Source organism: Octopus sinensis, linkage group LG26 (genome assembly GCF_006345805.1).
Source record: "Octopus sinensis linkage group LG26, ASM634580v1, whole genome shotgun sequence".
Taxonomy (NCBI): domain Eukaryota; kingdom Metazoa; phylum Mollusca; class Cephalopoda; order Octopoda; family Octopodidae; genus Octopus; species Octopus sinensis.
The window spans coordinates 15500926-15513861 of record NC_043022.1 but is presented as its reverse complement, the minus strand read 5'-3'; the positions used below and the strand labels follow the sequence as shown (position 1 = coordinate 15513861).

Here is a 12936-nt window from a genome sequence, read left to right as displayed (position 1 = left end):
ATACCCACTGATTCACGCATTAATATACACATTAATATACCCCCTAAGTCCCAAGTATTAACCCATTAAGTATTAACCCATTAAGACCTAAGTATTAACCCATTAAGTCCCAGATACTTAAATTTCTGAATATTACTTTAAAATTTTTACAAATGATTGAAAATAAGTTAAAATGAAAAAAATAATTACTAAAACTCCTTTACTTCAAGTAGAAATGGAAATACTCAGTGTCCTATTTATAGGACACTGAGACAATGTGATATAGCTTATTCAATGTTCTCATTTAGTGTCCTATTTATAGGACAGTGGGACTTAATGGGTTAATATACCCCCTAATTTAGGCATTAACATGTGTATTAACCCATTAAACCCAGATACTTATATTTCTGAATATTACTTTTAAATTTTTACAACAGATTGAAAATAGGTTAAAATAATATACCCCCTAATTTATGCATTAATGTGTGTATTAATGTACCCCCTAATTTAGGCATTAATATCCCCTCTCTATTGACAAATGCACGAGTGCTTGTTTCTTCTGACTCATGGATTCAGAAATGACTCATCCTTGTCCATTCCATCATCATTTCAATGTTAAACCTTCCATGTTTGTATGGATTGCATGGAGTTTGTCTGAGGCAGGGTTTTCTGCAGATAGATGCCCTTTCTGTTGTCAACCCTCACCCGTTTCCAAATAAGGTAAATATTACTCCATGGCCAGACATGTTTCCTATCGATACATCTTCTGTTGTTTGAAAACATTTACAACCAATAGAAAATGTGTACCTCTTTCCCAGATAAATTTTGAATGTAAGTTGAGCTCATTGTTTGAAAGGTTTTGTCGTCAACCCCTAATAATTCTACAAGGATGATGTATAAGGAGTCTTTTAGATAAAAGTAATTGTCTTTTTAGCACTTCAGTTGGTCCATATACTCTTCTTATCTTACCTGGTTCTTGCACCCCTTTCTAAATTTTTAAGATTTTACTTTTATTATTATACAAAATATAATAATACACAGATTTTGTTCTACACCCTTCTATACCCTTAACCCTTTCGTTACTAACCCGGCTGAAACCGGCTCTGGCTCTGAATACAAATGTCTTGTTTTCATAAGTTTTGAATTAAAATCTTCCACCAAATCTTAGTCACAGTTTATGGTTCCTAACACTAGCTGAATGATAACTAAGTTATTTTACTAAATTCTTTGTTATATTTAAAGTAATTGAAAGAAACACAGAGCATCTCAACAGAAATAGGGTAACGAAAGGGTTAATGCCCATCTAACTCTCATTATAGCATCCTATGTTTTCTATTGTAGGCACCTTTAATTGATAATAATAAATGGGTTTATGTCACCCTTACCCTCTTTGTCTAGGTGTATAACACAATCTAATTGACTCCTTCTAAGATTTGTTTGTTTATGTAGCAAGGGAGCTCATAGCCATTAGAAACTAAGATTCGAGACAACATCTAACGTTATTTATTTATGACCAGCATCTAGTTCTGAACTGTCACCTCTCTGTGCTCTCAATTCTCAATAAACATAGTGTACTAGCTGCATTAGATCTTTCAGTGGAGATAAGGAGGTAGATAAAAATTTGAAATTAATTACAATCCCATGACCCCCCCCCCCACCATGGTCTATTTCTGCCACTCCAAAATTGTTGTTTTCCTCTTAGTTTACTTCTGCTGCCATAGTAGCGGCATGGAATTCTTTCATTCTCTAGCTCTGATAAAATATTTGTGAAAAATTATATTTGGATATCCTGTCTGTTGAAAATCCATATTTTTGCAACTGAAGATGGTGCTGTATTTTAAATTGATGTAATGCATGCATTGTTTGATTAAATGGAGCTGCCTGAAACGGCTGTATTGCATTAGTATCTTGACATCATTGTTACTTATTTGACTTTTATTCACTATCAGAGCTGGAGAAGTTCCAGGTGTGGAAGGAGGGTTTAGAATCGAGGGGCCTTAGAGTCAACCTAGCTAAAACCAAAGTACTAATAAGTAGGAAGGTAGACAATCCACAAATGTCTTCAGGAAGATGGCCCTGCTCGATCTGTAGAAAAGGTGTAGGTAGAAACTCTATAAGATGTACCCAGTGTAAGCTATGGACACATAAGAGGTGCAGCAATGTCAAAGGTAGGCTAACTGGGAAGATAGTTTTTGTATGTGGCAAATGCTCTGGAGCATTAACCTCCGAAAATCTGCAGAAAATAACTTCCGTCACTTTCCAGGGGGAAAAACTAGAAGTAGTTGGTAGCTTCCGTTATCTAGGTGACCAAGTCAGTAGTGGGGGTGGGTGCGCTGAAAGTGTAACTGCTAGAATAAGAATAGCCTGGGTAAAGTTTAGGGAGCTCTTACCTCTGCTGGTGACTAAAGGCCTCTCGCTCAGAGTAAAAGGCAGACTGTATGATGCGTGTGTACGAACAGCCATGCTACATGGCAGTGAAACATGGGCCGTGACTGCCGAGGACATGCGTAAGCTCGTGAGGAATGAAGCCAGTATGCTCCGATGGATGTGTAATGTCAGTGTACATACTCGACAGAGCGTTAGCACCTTGAGAGAAATGTTTTACCTAAGAGGCATCAGTTGTGGTGTGCAAGAGAGACGATTGCGCTGGTATGGTCATGTGGCGAGAATGGATGAAGATAGGTGTGTGAGAAAGTGCCAATCCTTAGCAGTTGAGGGAACCCGTGGAAGAGGTAGACCCAGGAAACCTGGGACGAGGTGGTGAAGCACGACCTTCGAACTTTAGGCCTCACTGAGGAAATGACCAGCGACCGAGACCTTTGGAAATATTCTGTACGTGAGAAGACCAGGCAGGACAAGTGAGCCCAGCCCACTTATGAATGCCTTTCCTCCCTTGGACACAAAGACCTGTTGAGGCAAGCGAAGTCGATATAGAACCTCATCCGACGACAGGCACCCATGCCAACCCCCTTTGCTTGCGAAGACGTGTTGGGGCAAGCGAAATCGAAAAATCGAATTGAACCAGCCAGGATCCCTGGTCTGGTGGTACGTAAAAAGCACTATCCGACTCGTGGCCGATGCCAGCGCCGCCTCCACTGGCTTCCGTGCCGGTGGCACGTAAAATACACCAATCTGACCGTACGACAGGCACCCATGCCAACCCTCTTGCTTGTGAAGACATGTTGGGGCAAGCGAAATCGAATTGAACCAGCCAGGATCCCTGGTCTGGTGGTACGTAAAAAGCACTATCCGACTCGTGGCCGATGCCAGCACCCCCTCGTTTGGCTTCTGTGCAGGTGTCACATAAAATACACCAATCCGACCGTGGCCGTTGCCAGCCTCGCCTGGCACCTGTGCAGGTGGCACGTAAAAAGCACCCACTACACTCACGGAGTGGTTGGCGTTAGGAAGGGCATCCAGCTGTAGAAACACTGCCAGATAAAACTGGAGCCTGGTGCAGCCTTCTGGCTTTCCAGATCCCCGGTCGAACCGTCCAACCCATGCTAGCATGGAGAACGGACGTTAAACGATGATGATGATGATGTACATATGCACATATATATTTACATATATACATAAATATATATATATGTGTGTGTGTGTATGTATTTATATAGCTACACACACCTACAACATGTATATATACACACCAGCCATAATACAAGTTTGGTTGTAAATCCCTTTTAAGAAGACAAGTCTTCCTATAAATCAATTATATTTATTGACACCAACGACGTTTTCAAATTTATTCACCATGCCTCATATTTTATTAAATGGCAGACACAGCTGTAGACAAAGATGAATTTAATGCGAGTAAACATCTCACCGGGTGACCTATCAATAAAGTAGAGATATGGGGGGGGTCTTGTCATTTACTTTGCTTGTTTTGTTTCTGGCTTGAGTTTATCTTAATTCTAAGAAATACAAAAGTAGCCAAGGTGTCTATACACACACACACACACACACACATATACATATATATATGTGTGTATGTATGTATGTATATATATATATATATATATATAGTTAATCCAAACATGAAAACACAAAGAGAAAGCACAACGTGAGGACGTGGAACAAATATAGTATTATTGGACGCTAAGGAAAGAAGGAGGGTTTAACGTTTCGAGCAGAGAGCTCTTCGTCAGAAACATAGGAAAAGGAAAGGGCCCAGGAAGGGAAGACGGAGGAAAAAAATCGCCAACGGTACCCACGCGGTCACATTTATCATATATATATATATATATATGATGATGATAATAATAATAATAATATTAGGGAGTATAACTCCAAACTTACAAGGAAAAATTCAATTTAGCATTAAATCAAATTTCGCAATATAAATATATAAAATATAAATTAGAGAAAAAACCACTATTATGTAATTCAAACAATGATAGACATAACCATATCATAAATAAAAAATAAAATATATTTTAAAACATAACTAGATCACTAAAAGTACAAATTATTAAATGGGGAGCCTACTATAATATTCATTTTTGTACTTTTTGTGATCTAGTTTTTTTTTTTAAATATATTTTATTTTTTATTTATGATTTGGTTTATGTCTATCATTGTTTGAATTGCATAATAGTGGTTTTTCTCCAATTTATATATATTAATAATTTGGTAGGTTATAGTGATACAGGTACCAAACCCTCTTATCTGGCAACCTTGGGGCCAGAGGTAGTCCAGATTTCAGGATTTTCCAGATTTCTGGACACATGCTAAATATATACTGAAAATATAAAATAAAGAACGAAAAGTAAAGAACAAAATTGTATAAGATATGCAAATTAATACGTTTCTAAAGCTGGGCCTGTTTGCTCTTGCATCATGTGATGCATATGCCATGGAGACCAAAATGAAGAGGCCACATGGCGAACTACTACAGCCCATGAAATTCAAAGCTAACCAGTTTCAAAAAATAACTGGATTTCTGGTAATTCCAGATTTCTGGATTCTGGATAAGAGGTTCCGTACCTGTACTAATAACCTGGCTTTAAAACTCAATGTCCATATGCTTCGGAATGAAGTGTTAGCCATATATTAAGCAGTGGTAAGAAATTAGAATGAAAAAGGAATAAACAATTTTGTCATGAACTTCATCAGCTTACAGCTGTTTCTGCTGCTTGGTGTAATGCACACATAGTTAAATGCTTGTGTATCACCCTACAGCTTCATCAGAGCTTCAAAAATGAAGTGTAGTTTTATTTGGGAAGACACACACATATATATATATATATATATATGAAACATCAGATGTGGTGTGCAAGAGAGATGACTGCACTCGTATGGTCATGTGGTGAGAATAGATGAGGATAGCTGTGTGAAAAAGTGTCACACCCTATTGGTTGAGGGAACCTGTGGAAGAGGTAGTGAGACACGACCTTCGAACATTAGGCCTCACCGAGGCAATGACTAGTGACCGAGACACATAAAACGCACCATTAAAGTGTGATCGTTACCAGTGTTGCCTTACTGGCACTTGAAAAACAACATTCGAGCAAGGTTGTTGCCAGTGCCGCTGGACTGGCTCCTGTGCAGGTGGCACGTAAAAAGCACCATTTGAGCGTGGCTGTTGCCAGTACTGCCTGTCTGGCTCTCGTGCCGGTGGCACGTAAAAGCACCCACTACACTCTCGGAGTGGTTGGCATTAGGAAGGGCATCTAGCTGTAGAAACTTTGCCAGATCAGATTGGAGCCTGGTGCAGTCATCTGGTTCGCCAGTCCTCAGTCAAACTGTCCAACCCAGGCCAGCATGGAAAGCGGACGCTAAACGATGATGATGATGATATATATATATATATATATGTATATATATATCTTGAATTTGTTTATGTAATAACAGGCAAATCGGATATGTGAGAATAACAATTGAAAGTCTGTCTGAAGTGACATGAAAGGCATCGTCATTCATGGTATATGGGTGAATATGTCACTAATGGAAATAGGTGGAGCTATTGTTGAGGAAAGTACTATTTACCTGTTTAAAGGTGGTTCTGTGTAAAGTGTGAAAATAATCCTAACAGGTGAAATACCATAAAAAGACACCTAATTTGCGCACCTGTTCAATTTACGCAGGTGATTTTCAGGATAAAATTTGTTAAAAGCTTTTTCTCACGTAAAATTCATTCCCAAAAGTTTTCAGAATTGCCAATATGGCCAGGGGCTAAAGGTTTTCAATTCAGTTGTGTTTAGCATAAATTTTGAATGTGCAAATAAAGCTGCTCCAATATGCCGGCCGCAGTCTAATGATGGAGACCGGTGAACCAGATTGTTGGGGTTGCATGGAGCTGTACTGATATAATGGAGGATAAACATATAATAATATAATAACAATATGTGTGTGTGTGTATAATATATATATATATATATATATATATATACATATACATACATGTATATATGTATATATAATATATATATATATATATATGCATGTATGTATGTATATATATACGTATATATATATATATATATATATATGCATGTAATGTATGTATATATATATGTATAATATATATATATATATATATATTATTCAGTATGTATGTTATATATATTATATAATATATATATGCATGTATGTATGTATATATATATATATATATATATATATGCATGTATGTATGTATATATATGTATATATATATATATGCATGTATGTATGTATATATATATATAGATAGATTTGTGTGTTTGTGTATTGTCAGTAAGTCATAAATCCAAAACAGAAGGACCCATGTAGAATAGGTCATTCAGCCATTGTGGTGTGAAGAAACAGCATAAGGCTAAACACTTTATGGGACTTGAAACCCAGGGTGACCCCACAGGCTGGCCATAATTATCTTCATCTAATTATATGTGTTTATATATGTATGTAGATATGGATAATTATTTGTGTAGGAACAAAGAAATAAAAAGAATAAGGTGAAAACACCAAAACATGAAACACCCCACCCAACTCAGTAACTATTGTTCATGCATGACTAAACCACCCAACCCAGTAAACTATTGTTATGCATGACTAAACACCCTACAAACTGACATATACACACACACAAACGTCAAACAATAGAAGTTGTATATAATGGAGATAAATGTGAAAATGGAGGATCATCCTAATATGAAGTAGAGTGAAAGAGGTGAATGGCAACAGGTGATTGATGAGGTGAGATTGTAGGGTTTGATAAAAAGGGCTCTGAGGAACCTACTGGAAGATTAACTGAGATATTTATTTCTTTATTGCCCACAGGGGGGCTAAACACAGAGGGGTCAAACAAGGACAGACAAAGAGATTAAGTCGATTATATTGACTCCAGTGCATAACTGGTACTTATTTTAATCAACCCTGAAAAGGATGAAAGGCAAAGTCGACCTTGGCGGAATTTGAAATACCTATTTCTTTACTACCCATAAGGGCCTAAACATAGAGGGGTCAAACAAGGACAGACAAAGGGATTAAGTCGATTACATTGACTCCAGTGCATAACTGGTACTTATTTTATTCAACCCCCGAAAAAGATGAAAGGCAAAGTCAACCATGGCGGAATTTGAACTCGGAACATAGCGGCAGATAAAATAGCTATTTCTTTACTACCCATAAGGGGCTAAACATAGAGGGGACGAACAAGGAAAGACAAATGGATTAAGTTGATTACATCAACCCCAGTGCGTAACGGGTACTTATTTTTCAAAGTGGCAAGCTGACAGAAACGTTAGCACGCCGGGCGAAATTCGTATTTCGTCTGCCGTTACGTTGTGAGTTCAAATTCCGCCGAGGTCGACTTTGCCTTTCATCCTTTCGGGGTCGATAAATTAAGTACCAGTTACGCACTGGGGTCAATGTAATCGACTTAATACCCATGTCTGTCCTTGTTTGTCCCCTCTGTGTTTAGCCCCTTGTGGGTAGTAAAGAAATAGGTACTTATTTAATCAAACCCGAAAGGATGAAAGGCAAAGTGGAATTTGAACTCTGAACATAGCAGCAGATGAAATACCACTTAGCATTTCACCAGGTGTGCTAACGATTCTACCAGCTCGCCACCTTATTGATCTATCGGAGACCAGTTAATTAATCATATACTTTAAAATGTTGACAATGAAAAAGGAACTGAAATATCATCATCATCATCATCATCATCATCATCAATGAGTGCATCTATTTTTTCCCAGAAGGCTCAGAATGCTCCCAACGGAAGTGAATAGAATTTCTTGTCTCTCTGGTCCAGTGATTCATGTGTTCGTTGATGTGACCCAAGGGTCTGGTTACTAATATTCATTGTGAGATGGCATGAAACTCTGAGTAACTCAATGGATTAACAGGATTTAATAAACTTACAAAGCTGTGTTACTCTCTCTCCCTCTACACACACACACAACACACACACACAGATATACTCTTACTCTTTTACTTGTTTCAGTCATTTGACTGTGGCCATGCTGGAGCACCGCCTTTAGTCGATCAAATCGACCCTGGGACTTATTCTTTGTAAGCCCAGTACTTATTCTATCGGTCTCTTTTGCCGAACCGCTAAGTGACGGCGACGTAAACACACCAACATTGGTTGTCAAGCAATGCTAGGGGGACAAACACAGACACTCAAACACACACACATATATATATAGATATATATATATATATATATATATACTAAGCAATAAGGGTTTAGCAACGAGTTGCCTTACCACATACCGAATTTAGAAATAGCAGTCAAAGGGTTATAGCTATTTCTTCTACTAAAAAGGGAGATCTCAGTAAAAACAGCATTTGGAAGGCAGACACAAACAGGTAAGAGAGAATGAATTGACTGCAATCTATCATACATTTTTTACTAAAAAAATGTATGATAGATTGCAGTCAATTCATTCTCTCTTACCTGTTTGTGTCTGCCTTCCAAATGCTGTTTTTACTGAGATCTCCCTTTTTAGTAGAAGAAATAGCTATAACCTTTTGACTGCTATTTCTAAATTGGTATGTGGTAAGGCAACTCGTTGCTAAACCCTTATTGCTTAGTATTACTTAAATTTTCCTCGAATGAGCTTTTACATGCCGAAGACTACTTGGTGTAATTGATAATTTTTCCCAATTAATTAATTTCACCCTTCATTATTACGGATAACCATATATATATATATATATATATATATATATATATACATATATACGACAGGCTTCTTTCAGTTTTCGTCTACCAAATCCACTCACAAGGCATTGGTTGGCCTGGGGCTATAGCAGAAGACACTTGCCCAAGATGCCACGCAGTGGGACTGAACCCGGAATCATGTGGTTGGTTAGCAAGCTACTTACCACACAGCCACTCCTGTGCCTATATATATGTGATCAGCATTGCCTTACTGGCAAGTGAAAAACAAACATTTGAGTGAGGTCGTTGCCAAGTGCCACTGGAGTGCTCCTGTGCAGGTGGCACATAAAAAAAAACCCATTTGAGCATGGCCGTCGCCAGAACTGCTTGACTGACTCTCGTGCCAGTGGAACATAAAAGCACCCATACACTCTGAGTGGTTGGTGTTAGGAAGGGCATCCAGCTGTAGAGACTCTGCCAGATCAGACTGGAGTCTGGTGCAGCCATGTGGCTCACCAGTCCTCAGCCAAACCATCCAACTCATGCTAGCATGGAAAGCGGACATTAAACGATGATGATATATATATATATATATATGTATGTATATATATATATATACACACACACCACATGCATGTATATATATACACACACACATATATATAATATATATTTATATATACACACACACATGTATGTATATTTATATGTGACTGTGTGTGTACCATTGGTGATTTTTTTTTTCTTCCTTCTTCCCTTCTCTGGACCTTTCCTTTTTCTATGTTTCCGACGAAGAGCTCTGCTCGAAACGTTAAACCCTCCTTCTTTCCTGAGCGTCCAATAATACATTATTTGTTCCACGTCCGTCCTCACGTTGTTGTGTTTTTTTGTGCTTTCTTGTTTGGATTAACTATATATATATACACACACACACACACACACACACACGCATATATACATATAGAATTTATATGTGCTTATAGATACTGAGAGATGCAGAAGGGACTTGGAAGGAGGTTGGGAGGTAGAGAAAGAGATATATATTAGCTACAGTGAGGTTTTGGTGGCTATCTTTTTCTTTAATCAGTGTAAGTCATTGGAGCATGACCACGACAGATAAAACATACATACATATATATGTATATATATATATATATATATATATATATATATATATATATATATATATATTTTGTTTGATACACATACAGAATCAAACAAATAAATGCAGGTGGTTATTTGTGAAGCAGTGGACATCATGCTGGGCTTTTACTGGGTTTTCTGTTTTATTTGGCTCTGACCAAATACCTGGTCAGTTTAATTTTCGCCTGCCCTCCTTCCATTGGGCATAAAATATTTATGTGTATATACAGGTAGCTACTGTGCTTTGTCAATATATTGAATATAATGAGGAAACTGGACACACCCTGCAAGACCACTGACCGTTGGTTAAATCCAATAAACACACACACACACACACACACACACACACGTTTGCATGTGTGTGTGTATATGCACAAAACATACAAACAGATGTATATATATATATGTATGTATATATATATGTGTATATATATGTGTGTATATATGTGTGTATATATATATGTGTGTGTGTGTGTGTGTATATATATATATATATGTGGTGTGTGTGTGGTGTGTAATATATATATGTGTGGTGTGTGTGTGTATATATATATGTGTGTGTGTGTGTATATATATTGTGTGTGTGGTGTGTGTGTGTATATATTATGTGTGTGTGTGTGTATATATATGTGTGTGTGGTGTGTGTATTATATATATGTGTGTGTGTGTATATATATATGTGTGTGTGTGTGTATATATATATGTGTGTGTGTGTGTATATATATGTGTGTGTGTGTGTGTATATATATATGTGTGTGTGTGTGTGTGTGTGTATATATATATGTGTTGTGTGTATATATATATATATGTGTTGTGTGTCATTATATATATAATATATACATGTATACATATGTATATATATATACATACAATATATATATATATATATATATATGTATGTATGTATATATACATATTTGTTCAGAATGATGAAAGCGCATTTAAATTAAAGGGCTCAATTAACCGCCCCAATTACACTGATTGGCGATATGAGAGTTCGCATGTTATGGTGGGACATCATGTTCATTTACCAGAAATTACAGAATGGATAGGTAGATAGATAGATAGAGATATGGATAGGTAGGAAAAAGATAGATAGATAGATATAGGTAGATATAAAACAGATAGGTATATTCACAGACAGGTATAGTTAGAAATACAGATTGATAGATAGAAAGATAAAAGATTGCAGATGAAAGTAAAAAAAAAGAAAAAATTCATTAAAAAAATATATATATAGATATAAATATTACCCACCTAATTTTATAATCCAATCCAACGGACCCGTATAAAGGATATTAAATCCAGTGAATCAGGATGAAATTAAAAAATTAACCAGAAAGATCAAATATCGTTATACTTATGATTATAAGGATTATTATTATTATTATTATTATTATTATTCTTTTGTTTTAATATTAACCGTGTAATGTTCCTTTTCCGTCGATGTATTATTCTTCGTTCCCACGTTCTTCCTTATAAACTTATTTTTGAGGTTTTCTTTTTAAATCCGCCAATTTTTAGTCCGAATTGAATTTTGAAATATCTTCCCGGGTTTTACTGTTTCTTTTTTTTTTGTCGTTCTGATTGTGTTTTGTTAATGTTTATTTTAATTCTTTATGCTGTTGTTGTTGTTGTTGTTGTTAAAAGTGACTTAAGTGTTTTTGTGTAGTGTTAAGTCCAACTCCTCTGGTGTTGCGCTGTTTGTGTGGTAGAGGTAGGCTTGTCCTCTCTGTTCCACTCACTCGCTCGACTGCTGGCCCAGCACCACAAGCACACTAGTTTTCTGTGTGTGTGTGTGTGTTAGTGAATGCAGGTGAATAAGAAGAGAGAGAGGTGTGACAGCAGTATAGGTGTGTGCTGGAAGGACAGGTAGAGTGATTACAGGTGAGTGATTGAGAAATGGGACAATCAGAAGAGAATGTCTCAGGTGGATAGGAGGAAGGTGATGGGAAGAGTTATTATGGAGAGGAAGTGAGAGGGGGAGAAAATGCAAGGGAAAGACAAAGAAAGGGAGGCACATAGACAGGTAGATAGATAGACAGGTAGATAGATAGATAGGTGGATAGCTACAACCAGGTATATAAATAGGTATATACAGATTGGTATAAAGATAAACAGATATCAATATAAATAGGTATTTATAGATAAATATAGATATATATGTAAATATGTGTGTATATGCATTATTCTCTCTCTCTCTCTCTCTCTCTCTCTCTCTCTCTCTATATATATATATTATATATATATATATATATATATATATAATTTTTAATTAATTTTACCCTTTATTATTATGAGTGGCTATGTGGTAAGTAGCTTGCTTACCAACCACATGGTTCCGGGTTCAGTCCCACTGCGTGGCACCTTGGGCAAGTGTCTTCTACTATAGCCTCAGGCTGACCAAAGCCTTGTGAGTGGATTGGTAGACGGAAACTGAAAGAATCCCGTCATATATATGTATACATATATATATAATATATATATATATATATATATATATGTACGTGTGTGAGTATATGTATATATGTATGTGTATATATATATATGTGTGTATGTATGTATATATATACATATATATGCATGTATACATATGTATGTATGTATATAAATATATTTGTATATAAGAATTTTTTGCGTAATAAGATAAAAAAAACCCAAGGCTGTATAGATATTAGAGCATTTATAGATAGAAGGTCTTTCAGCTGTTTCTAGGATATTAA

The 12936-nt window shown here is 36.5% G+C and overlaps 1 protein-coding gene across 5 annotated transcripts in view; it reads right to left on the bottom strand.

The window, feature by feature from the left end:
• LOC115224792 overlaps positions 1–12102 on the bottom strand; it is a 38067-nt gene extending 25965 nt beyond the window's left edge. For 4 of the 5 annotated variants that reach the window (XM_036513644.1, XM_036513647.1, XM_036513645.1 and 1 more), the window contains exon 1: positions 11471–12102. The gene's annotated coding sequence lies outside the window, so the exon portion shown is untranslated. The remainder of the gene's footprint in view (positions 1–11470) is intronic. The other variant, XM_036513648.1, reaches the window with a different exon arrangement.
• Positions 12103–12936: the final 834 nt, after the last annotated feature.